At 43.7% G+C, this 11,140-nt stretch overlaps 1 long non-coding RNA gene across 1 annotated transcript in view; it reads left to right on the top strand.

Annotated features, from left to right (window-relative positions):
* Positions 1-267: 267 nt before the first annotated feature.
* LOC120403533 overlaps positions 268-11,140 on the top strand; it is a 33,214-nt gene continuing 22,341 nt past the window's right edge. The window contains exon 1 of the long non-coding RNA XR_005597575.1: positions 268-381. This is a non-coding gene — a long non-coding RNA (uncharacterized LOC120403533). The remainder of the gene's footprint in view (positions 382-11,140) is intronic.

Genomic DNA, 11,140 nt, shown 5'->3' with positions numbered 1-11,140 from the left:
ATTTTCTGTCAGTTTTTTTGGAGTTTTGGCAGATTTCAGCTGCAAGTTTTATATCAAAATTTTCCACTGAAAATTAGTGAAAACAATATATTTTTTCCAAAAATGTCCACAAATACATTTTCCACCTAGCACTACTCAAAAGAGTTAGACATTTAACCAAACTTCCAATCCCATTGAACATAGCCCATCGATATTCCAGGATAGGTTGAACACATTCCAGGACAAACTTGATCTCACTTGAGCATGCTGGTTTCTGACCTTTTTTTTCAGAAAAGCAGCCAGAACTACTGGAGTACCATGCTGTGTAAGAAAAAGGGCAAGAAAGAATCACTTTCCAGTTCTTCATCTTCCCCCTTGGAAACCATCAATGGTCAGTCGAAGGTACCTTTTTCACCCTCACATTTTCTCAATACCCTCTCATCTTTGATGATCTTATGACAAGGTCTAGAAAGTCTGGCAGCCTCTCTCTTGAACTTGTATCTTATGTACATCTTTTGTACTTTGGGGGACATGACCTTTTGGCTCTCTTTTACACTAAGCTTTGTGTGTGCATGTGTGGAGGGGTGTTTTTTGTAGGGTGCGGGAGAGGGGAAGTCAGATTATCTCACCTCCAACTGACTATCTTTGGGTCATCTCATGGATGATACTGTGTATAGGGATGTGGTCTAATCCACAGGAACAGACAATTTGACCAAATCAGACCAGATGAAGTTCCACGAGATTTAATACCCTGCCTCTAACAGTAGTTATTACCCAAATCTAAAGTAGGCTGTGAAACCCCATTTCCATGCCAATTATACAATGCTGTGCTGGGACAAAACAATTCTTCCAAACCTATGAAGCTAAGATACTTGTATTCTGTAACATGAGATTTGATTACCCTCACTCAGAAAGTAAATTCTTGCAGATTATTATCTGGGCTTATTATCTAGCACCCACCTTTGTTTAGTTAGCTGCCTAGAAATGTAGGGGGCAAGGACATGAGTAAGGGCAGTTGCATTAGGCAAAACTGTTTAATGAATAGGTAAGTGTGCCAGTGAGAAAGAGGGCAAACTCCTGCTCAAAATATAAAATAAATGCAGTTCAAATTAATCTGAAGAATATCTTTCTAAATAACATTGTATATTCAGCTGAAATGGAGTACAAAAAATCTAGAATCAGTGTAGCCCTGGAAGCCTTCTGTGTGGGATTATGAGAATACAATAAATTCCTAGATAGGCATTCACTGTTGCATATTTCTAGGTTTTAAGAACAAAATAAAAGATAAGATGGTAATGTAACCATTAGAGCTTGTGACAGAAATATGTAGACAGCTATTCTCATGGGATGGCAGCATAATGTGATGTTAGTTTCAAAAGCATATTTGGTATATAAACAGATTGTATAGAAAAATATTTTAAGGGATTTCCCTATATACATTACATGTCTAGTGTATTTGTGTAAATTAAAGAAGTTAAACTTAGGCTATACCCAGGCTCCATGTAGCTGATTTCTCCTTCCCTGGGAAGCTGATCTTTGGGGCCCCAGACAACAGCTGCCACTTAGAAATCTGACATCGGTGTCTGCATGGAATACTGGTGTTGGAAGAAGGTTCAACAGTATGATCTAAACTAGTTATTGAGGCTTTGAGCCCCTCAGAGGGAGAATGTAAGTGGAAGAAGGGAACAGAGATTGTAAACCATAAGTAAACCAGGGAAAATTTTTCAGATATTTTTAAAGGTTTCCGTTTTCTGTTTTGTATAAAGAAGCATATTAGATTTTACTAGGTGCATGAAGCCAAGATTTAAACATACTGAGTTCCTTCCCTTGGCTGGGGGTGGGGGAGAGAAAGATATAAGCAGTATCCCTTTAGCTTCCTGTACTTTCAATGTATCTTGTTAAACTGACACGAATTAATTCTGTTTGTGTGTATTGTGCTATCTAGAAAGGGGCTCTCTCACCTATTTTGGTCTCTCTTGTTTGATTAACTGCCTCAATAGCAGGTTTCTCCCCAACAGGACTTGGGAAACAGCTTGTTTAGTAACTCACATCCCATGCACAAAAACATTGTATATGTCTAGTAAGTGGTTGAGTACTATCAACAGGTTGATGCTAGCATCAAAAGAAGCAAGCAGGTCCATCAACACTGGCACCTGCTGTTTTTGTTCCCTTTCCTCATGTGGATCTCTATTGGTGCTTCTGAGTACACAGGGCTAGGTATAGAATTTACTTGCAAGCCACAGAGAAAGGGGATATTGACTTCCCCAATGGAGGTGCAGTCAAAACCAAATCTTTTAGTTAATATGCTTCCCTACAAACAGCATTAAAAAGGGAGAAAGTTAAGGGTGTCCAGCATTTTTTGGTGCCATCACTGAGTCAGAGGTCCTTGGATTATCTTGTGAATATGAGTTTTCATGATATGTATAACCTGACAATATGCATACAATAGGACTTGTATGCAATGGGATGTGTGCCATTTAGTGAAAAAGTCCTCTCTGAATAAGTTTGATATCTGTCAGAAATACGATCCCTGTTCATCCTACCATCTGGCTGAATTTTATGATCAAATGGAACCATTCTGGGTTTTCACTTTCCAAAACGTTTATTAAAAAAATATTTCATAGCTAATAGGCACTGTGACAAAGTTCTGAGCCTGTATTGGTGGGTCCTGCACTTCCAGGCAGATTCAGTGGCCTCAGAAGCTCACTAAGGCCTCAATGTGACCTCCCTTTATTTGTGTAGCGGCAAAGGTCTCAGCTTTATTGAGCTACTTTCATCACAAACCAGTATGGGAGGTGGGAAGGGGAAATACCCCACAGTCTTTTTTGTTTCTTAGAGTTTAGTAGGTGCAGTCCTGCCTCCTGCCTAGACCTAGGCCTGCTTCCCATTCTCAGAGTGTTGCGGTAGAGCAAGGGGGTGGGAGGAACCCAGGCCAAGTCTCTACTCCAGGTTCCAGCACAGGGACCCTAATAGCAGCAGCAGCAGCTGTTGGCGGCTTCCCCTTCACCACTGGTGCTGCTTTGATTCCCTAGGCCACTTCCCCATGGTCCCCTTTTCCTAGCTGCACCCTTACCTTAGGATTCAGCAACATTTCCTCTCCTCCAGCTCCTTCCACCTGGGCTTTCTTGAGGGCACTGGAAGGAGAGCTTTTAAGCACTATGAGTGGGACCTTGATTAGTTCCAGCTGTCTCCATTAGCCTAACGGCCTTAACTGACCCTTTTCCAGTTAATTGGAGTCAGGTGCCTGCATTAGCCTAACTACCTTAACTGATTAATTGGCATCAGGTGTCTTGATTGTCCTGGAGTAGCCTTTGTTTGGCTACCCAGGGAACAGGGACCTGCTCATCCTGAGGCTGATATATTTGCCTTCCGCTACTCTTTTATACCCTTCTGGTCTGAGTCCATCACAGCACGCAAACACCAGAACAGCCACAGGTTGTGCAGCACCATCAGACATTATACACAGCAGCAGTTTCTGTAAAAAGTCACATCCAAGTTAGGCAAGAGATGCTTCAAACACATCCTTGACTCATCGCAAAGATATTGGCTATCTTATTTCTCTTGGGATCCTGGACAGTATTCCCTTTTCCCCACTCATTTTATGCAATATTGTCTATTTGCTTCTACTGGTATCATCATCTGTTACTATATTTATGATATACACACTGGAAAGATTTCATAGTTGAACCCCAAATGTTCTTTACAGTGTTTCGGTGAACACTATCTTTTCCTTATATGTAATATAGCCACTGCACCCACTGGTAACTCTTCATTTCGAAAATTCATGTGGGAGGATTGAATAGTGTTGTGAAATATCTCTTTCTTTAGCATGTTCTTATATTCCCAAAAGGGCGTTTAGGTCCCTTTCAACTCCACAACTGGAATTATGATTTCTCCTCATAGCCTTTGGATCTCAGTGTAACATTTCTCCCTAGAGATCTTTAAGGTGTAAAATATAATTCTCTCTCTCTCTCTCTCTCTCTCCATTCATTTAAATGAAAATACCAGTTAGAACAAGGAAGAAAAAGCCTTAACTGTGTCAGGTGCCCACCATATGTGTCTTAGCCATGTTCTCTAGTTACCAACTTTGTCATTCTTAGGCATGCTGTAGTTGAACAGGCCCCTGTGAATACAAGCAAAGTAACACAGCTGCTGGAGAAAGCTGTTTGCAAGTATGTGTCATGTTCCTGTATTCCACTGCCACATGCTTGGGGAAAAGAAAATTGGAAGATGATCAAAAACTAATAGTCTGATCTTCTCCCCCCGCCCCCGCGCGCAGAGCTGTGGGAATAGGAACAACATTTTATGAGGTTAATTTAATCTCTCCCCAAGTTTTGTTTACATTTTGTTATGCCTCTCTAATTATTCAGAACTTTCATTTTCTTGAGGTTTACTACTAAGGAAGAAAAAAACCTAATTAAACACCAGATATCTTTAGACTGATATCTGGATTAACAGAGCAGAATGGATTTTAAACTAAACAGGCATCTTATGTTTCCACTTGGCTTGTCTCAGAGAATTCATCTAGCAAACTGCTTATAGGGAAGAGGTAGCTACAGAGAATTCACTTGTTGCTGATGGCTCTTGTCCAACACATCCCTTCTGGCTAAGAAGAAAGACTTCTATGGCCACTGCTTATGGTCCCCCTTCTTGGCATGTGTGAAGGAGATGCTCCTGCATGAATGGGCAGTTGAATCTCCTTATTCCAGAAGCTGACTGTACAGCATTATCTCTCCTTTCAGCACATTAAACTAGATAGCAACACATTGATTGAAAGGATCGATCAACGTCAGCCACCTAAGTAAAAAATGCCATCATCAAACACCTTTGCAATCTGTATTAAAAAGGAATGGGTTTTTTCCCCCGTGTGTTGAAACTGCTCTAGTTATTCACTTTTACATCTGATATAGAGTCATCCACATCGCAAAGTTGAGAAATTTCACTTTGGTAGTCTGAGTAGAGAAGTCACGGGCTGCATGAGTTGTGGATACAGAGCCTCTCATTTTAACCTAAAGAAGTGATCCTCCAGGTTTCAGGCACATCAGCAGGTCAGAGTAGTGGAAGGTTGCTCTGATGCCACCTATGCTATCCATTCTGTGAATTACTTTGTCGTGCAGGGTTGTCAGTCTGACATCCTTTGTCAGCGTGAAATTAATTTAAATTTTTTGTAGCCTTTATTTAAAAAGATCACTCTGTCAAGCCTATTGCATCATTTGAGTGCTTAATATTTAACCTTGATGTGCTTAGGAGCTCTAATAGGAGGGCGGGGGAAAGGAAAAGTCACACGGGCTGTGCAGTCACTTGTTGCTTTCTCTTCAGCACCCCTAGGCATTGATATTCAAAACAGTTTCCTAGCTACTGCTCTGCAAAAAGTTCCTTCATTAGTGAGCATCATCAAATATATGTGGGGGGTGAGTTTGAAGGAGACCATTAACTATTCGAATGTTGAAGGGAAAAGAACAGACGGGGAAAATATTATCCTTGATGTTAACCTTTTTCCTACCTGGCCATCTACCATAATTCAGTCTGAGCTTGTTATTGATCCTCCACCAGTGATACAAAAGCCTTTGGAACAGATTTGACTGTTGATGAAGAGGCCCTCCCACACGCAGGTCAGGGATTAACATTTCTTTAATTAATGCGAGGGAGAAACTCAGGATTAATATGTCATCTTGGATAGAGACTAAGATGCACCCTAATGCTACGAGAGCTATTACAGTCTCATGAAAGCCAGTACATTGAACTGCTCTGTGTCAAGTTCATTGTGCTTTGGGTACTGGCTAGAACTTCACTTGGTTTTTTACTGTGCAGAATATAATTAGGACCTTCCGGCTTCAAAACAATGGACTAAGTCCCCAATATTCTTCTATACAGTGTTTAAAAAATTTTTCTTTTTAATTAATTGGTATTACTTATTGAAATTGTCAATAAAGAAAGTCTAAGAGAGGATAAATTTCACTAAGCAGCTCAGTAGTTATAAAGTAGAGCAGAGTTGAGTGCGTTGATTTACAATGTGCATCTACCCTTGCTGGTGTTTGCAGGAGGTCCTGGTGGGCTGATGGTTGTATTTGCCAAGCCCACCTTTCAAATACAGGTAAATATTTAATGTAAGAGTGGGGGAAGGAAGCACAAAACTAGAGAATCATATCTATAAAGTTCATGTGGGAGTTTTTTTATTATGAGGAACGTTAATATATATGGCATTTTCATTATTAACATAAACACCACTAAAAGTACAGCCCTACGAACTACTGATTAGCTTCTCTGAATGCTGCAGGAGACCCATGTCTTCTTCTAACCCTTACTCTTCCCAGCTGTCTGGGAATTTTCCAGAAACCTTAATCTTACAGGACTAAGATCCTTCTCCTGCCACTGGAACATGGGCATCTTTCAGAGCTTTCTGACAATTAGAGCTAGTTGAAAACTGGAATTTCTGTAGAAAATTCTGATATTTCAATGTGTGTTTTCCTCTTGAATTGTGATAAAAATTAGAAGTTTTAAAAAATGTTGCAGAACAAAAAATTCTGAAAAATTTCATTTGGAAATGATGAAATATTTTGCTTTGACATTTTTGATCTGTACTGAAACATTTAATTTTGGCTTGGTGTGACATTGAACTGTGTCTGCCTGAGCTGCTGTGGTGCCTCATGACAGTTGAAGTTCAGGCGTCTTATGTCCCCATTCTCTTTCCTGGACTGGACTCCCAGGTTGGATTACATCTCCCATTATGTACCACTGTCATGGGACACTGTGATGAGATGTACCAGGCCCTTTGATGACCTTCTGCTGGAGGCCTTGCCACACTCTGTCCCAGAAAAGGAGCAGTGAAGGTAGTTTTTCCAGGACAGCCTAGAAAGGCTGCAGAGAAGCAGCCAATCAGAGCCCAGCAGGCTCAGTTAAAAGGAGCTGCAGGTCCTGATCAGGGCAGTTGCTGGCTGGGACCAGAAGGGTGAAGGAGGAGTGGAAGGCCATGAAACTCCACAGGTGAAGAGACTGAGAAGCAACCCTGCTTGAGCGGGGATAGGACTGTGAAGCTCTCCAGGCACAGAGGCCTGGGAGAGAGAACCCTGACTGAAAGAGACTGTTGCAAACTCTCCAGGCAAAGAGGCCTGAGAGAAGACCCTGAGAAATCAAGGCAGAGACTGAGAAATTGTCCAGGCAAGGAGGTCTGGGAGAGACCCTGTTCAGATAGAGAATGCAAGAAGGTGATGGAATGGAGTGGGAAACAGCCCAGGAAATGCAGCAGCAGCAACAACTATTAAAGAAAGCAGCATGTGGCTGGTACTTGTAGGGTCTCCGGGTTGGGACCTGGAATAGTGAGTGGGCCTGGGTCCCCCAACCAGCCACTGGGGAAGTGGCCTAAGCCCTGAGGAGGTGATAAGACTTGTTTAGAGGCCAAAGTGAAAGGTGGGACTTAAAGGGACACCAGAGAACTTCTGAGGACAAAGTCTCCAGGGAGAAAGCCCTGGGGGCAGTACTCCAAACAGGGCTGGGACAGATGTAAAGCTAGCCCAGAAGAGGCTGAGAATTAAGCCCAGAGACAGGGCTTCAGATTCCAACAAGGGCACAGTGATAGGCCCTATTGGACTTTTGATACCCCGGAAGAGGTTCCTTCATGTGTTTAGACTGTGTGTGATTTAACTGGAGGGCTGAGCCATTGAAGTCACACTGACAAGGCCAACAGCCAGCAAGGGGCCACACAAGCAGAGAGTGCAGGTTCACACCCAGCTGGCAAGAGATGTATTGGAAATAGCTTTTCAATGGCTAATTCCCAGCCAGTTCCACTCACAATCCCCATTGTTGCTTCTGGCTAATATTTTCTCTTAGAGCTTGTAGTGAGCCAGTAACTCTGCTCCTGCCCTGATGGGCTGAAAACAGCCCTGGGAGAGGGCTGTGGTAGGGAACCTAGGCTGATTGAGGAAACAGCCTCAGCTAGGGCCATGCCCCAATCAGGCCGCAGATGGCCCTACAAAAGGCCTGCTAGCCAGAGTTCAAGAGTCTCTCTCTAGCTTGCTGAGAGAGGATGGCCTGGCTGCTGGGAGCTGAGCACGGTATCTGAGTGGAACAGAACTGCGGAAAGGCTAGAGGAGCTGGGGAGCTGCAGGCCTTGATAAAGGCCGGAAAGGTACTGGGGTTGCAGAGGGGCAGCCCAGGGTAGGCAAAGGCAGCAGATCCAGCCCCGCCCCCTTGCCTATGATGAGTGGCTTTTACACTGCAGTCCACCCCAGTGAGCAGGGGCTAGATGGTGACTGGCAGTAGCCCAAGACTGAGACGAGGTGGGGATATGGAGTTGGAGATTCCCCTTGGAGGGGAGACCCAGAGAGACTGTGGGGTACTGCCAGGGGGCAGCACCCAAGGGAAAGGGGCACCGGGATCCGGGAGGGACACGGGGCCAGTGACAGGCGAGACTCAGGCGTGCAGAGGGCGCTGCAAAGGCTGGAGAGCTAATTCCATGGACGACCAGCAGGGTGAGTTGTCACCCTGTTACAGAGCTCCTCTGTGGTATAGAATTCAAAAGCTGCCATCACATCTCCTTCTGCCTGAAAGACACAGGAGCAGCCACCAAGAGCCCCATTCTGTGTCCAGTGGGAGCCCTTTGACTGATTTCAAAAACATTGGATCAGCCTTAGATAGATCTCTGTGTACTAGGACAGTGTATGTAAGTGTTTAGAAATTGCAGTACCTTCAAAGGCTTAATGCTCATGAGATGAAGAATTTAAAGATCTTATTTCCAGTGATTCCCAGTTGTTAGGTTATATTAATGGAGGGAGAGGTTGCAATAATGCACATCTTTGTCCTGTTCTGCCTCAAATGATATATATCCACATCTGAAAGGTCACTTCCAGGTTAGACAAATACAACTAAGCTCAACTAGTTTCAGAAAATAACTATAGCGGATGTTGTGCACACAGTAGTCACTTGCCAGAAGGTGCTCCACTGTTCCCATATTATTTTAAAGCTATGATTTATGGACTTCCTTAAGGAAACGTGAGTCCGGATAACTTTCTATTGTCTATAACCTCCTGAATGATGTCTCTATAAAAGGATGTGTCACTGCTAGTTAAGTCTAGCAGATGGCAAAAGGAGGTTGGAGTGAGAGTGGTATTCATTTCTCATGCCATTGCAATTACTGCAGGCAAGTTCAACATATTCCATTCCTGCGTTTCCTGTTCTTGTCTCTAACCTTCTGAGACTATTATGAAAATAGCCTTCAGTTGGTGATATTAATGTACTTCCCAACTCCTGATTAGAAGTCACCTACCAAGCTGGAGAGAGAGCAAGAAGCTTTTAGGACTGCCTTGAAAACCCTTTTTGGAAGCATTTCCACCCCTATTTTTGGTTCTTCAATACTTAGACACAGTGGGCAATATGTGTACAAATTGTCTTATTTACACAACAGGATTACTTGTGTTACTAGTACTGATGGGAGCAACACTTGCAGAAATCAAGCCCTTTGGTCTTAAGAGTGAGGTTCATTTCTTCCTTAGGGTTTCCAAGCATCCTGTTTTTCATGGGAACACCCAGTTGAAAAGCTCCGGTCAGCTCAGCTGACTGGGCAGTTAAAAGTCCGGTCAGCAGCACAGCGGGGCTAAGGCAGGCTCCCTGCCTGCCCTGGCTCTGTGCGGCTCCCAGAAGCGGCTGGCATGTCCCTGTGGCCCCTAGGCATGGGGGAGTGGGAGGCAGGGAGGCTCCACACCCTGCCCCCACCCCGAGCACTGGCTGTGCAGCTCCCATTGGCCAGGAACTGCGGACAATGGGAGAAGTGGAGGTGGCTCATGTGGGCAATGTTCAGAACCCCTGGCTGCCCCTGCACCTATGGGCTGCAGGGACTTACTGGCCACTTCTGGGAGCCACCTGAGGTATGTGCTGCTCAGAGCCCGCACCCTGAACCCCCTCCCGCACCCCAACTGTGTCAATTTTAAACCATTCATTTTCTCTCTTGATCCTCCAGTGAAAATAACTAGGGAAATAAATAACTGCTCTGGACAAATTAAAAATACTCTGAATATGTGTCCCTAAGTTCTGTTTAAGGTTTAAGGTTCAAAAAGATCAGTTAACGTTTTTCCTCATTTTTTTTTGTATCCTTGCACTGCCTGGGCCTTTCAGAGTTCCATTTGGCAGTAGAATCAGAAGTGTCAATGTACAGTAAGGCTGCTGTGGTGGTGTTCTTGGCCTGATTGAATGAAAAAACTAGACCAAGATACTCTTGTGGTGCACAGGACTGGGGGCCAGGAAGCCAGGGTTCCATTTGTATCTCCGTCACAAGTCTCCTGTGTGAACCTCAGGCAAGTCTATGTTTCCATGAGTCAGTTTCCTATTTTGGGAAAATGTGATTCCTGCCATTTCAGGGCCAGCTTTTGCATGGCCTTTTGTGAGTGCGAAGTGGGAATGGGGAGGGCAGAAAACCTTTAGTGCCCTGTGGATGAGCCAGGCAAAATTCCTGTCCCTGTGCTAGAGGAAGCACAGGAGTACTCTATTCCTACTCCTTTAGAGATGGGCAAGAGAAAAGGTTGGGGCTCCAAACCCTCTGTACGCAGGGACAATCTCCCTCAAGATTTCCAGCATTTCAGAGATTTAGGTTGGGCTGGGTATACTCTAAGGAAAGTCCTTCTGGTGTTATTTCCACATCTGCTGACAGTACCAGCTGGATCAGAATTTCAGAGAATAACACAACAAATAAGTGAACCACAATTTTCTGACTCTCCAAAAACTTGCATTCAGTGTTTGGTTGGTTCTCTCTTTAATCAAGCTTTCTTGCCAATCCCTGCCTAAGTATATTTTCCATTGAATGCCGGTAAAGTGGAACTCAAGTAAATGAATGTACCAAGTGTTATCTTACCCTTCCTTGAGTGCTAGAGGTGTTAGTCTTCTATATCTTCCTGTTACTCTGAGGACTGTTACTATGGATACCAGTACTCAGGTTAGGATTTGTTCAGTCTAAACATTTCTCCAAATCCACAAGCAGATTAAGCAAGTAAATACATAGAGCCTAGGGTGGTATGTGGTGATCATGAAATTCAGGAACCTCCTGGCTTCTTTGATGTGAACAGTGAAAAAGTTCTTTGCTTCTTTTCTCTTGCTCAGCCAGGAATCAGCTTTCTCTTTGTTTTCATCTCCATCCGGGGAAGAAGAATGTTGGTTTACATGCCCTGACAGTTGG

The sequence above is a fragment of the Mauremys reevesii genome, linkage group 4 (genome assembly GCF_016161935.1).
Source record: "Mauremys reevesii isolate NIE-2019 linkage group 4, ASM1616193v1, whole genome shotgun sequence".
In the NCBI taxonomy this organism is placed as follows: domain Eukaryota; kingdom Metazoa; phylum Chordata; order Testudines; family Geoemydidae; genus Mauremys; species Mauremys reevesii.
Note: the sequence above shows the minus strand (reverse complement) of the source record. Positions and strands in the feature narration are given on the sequence as shown.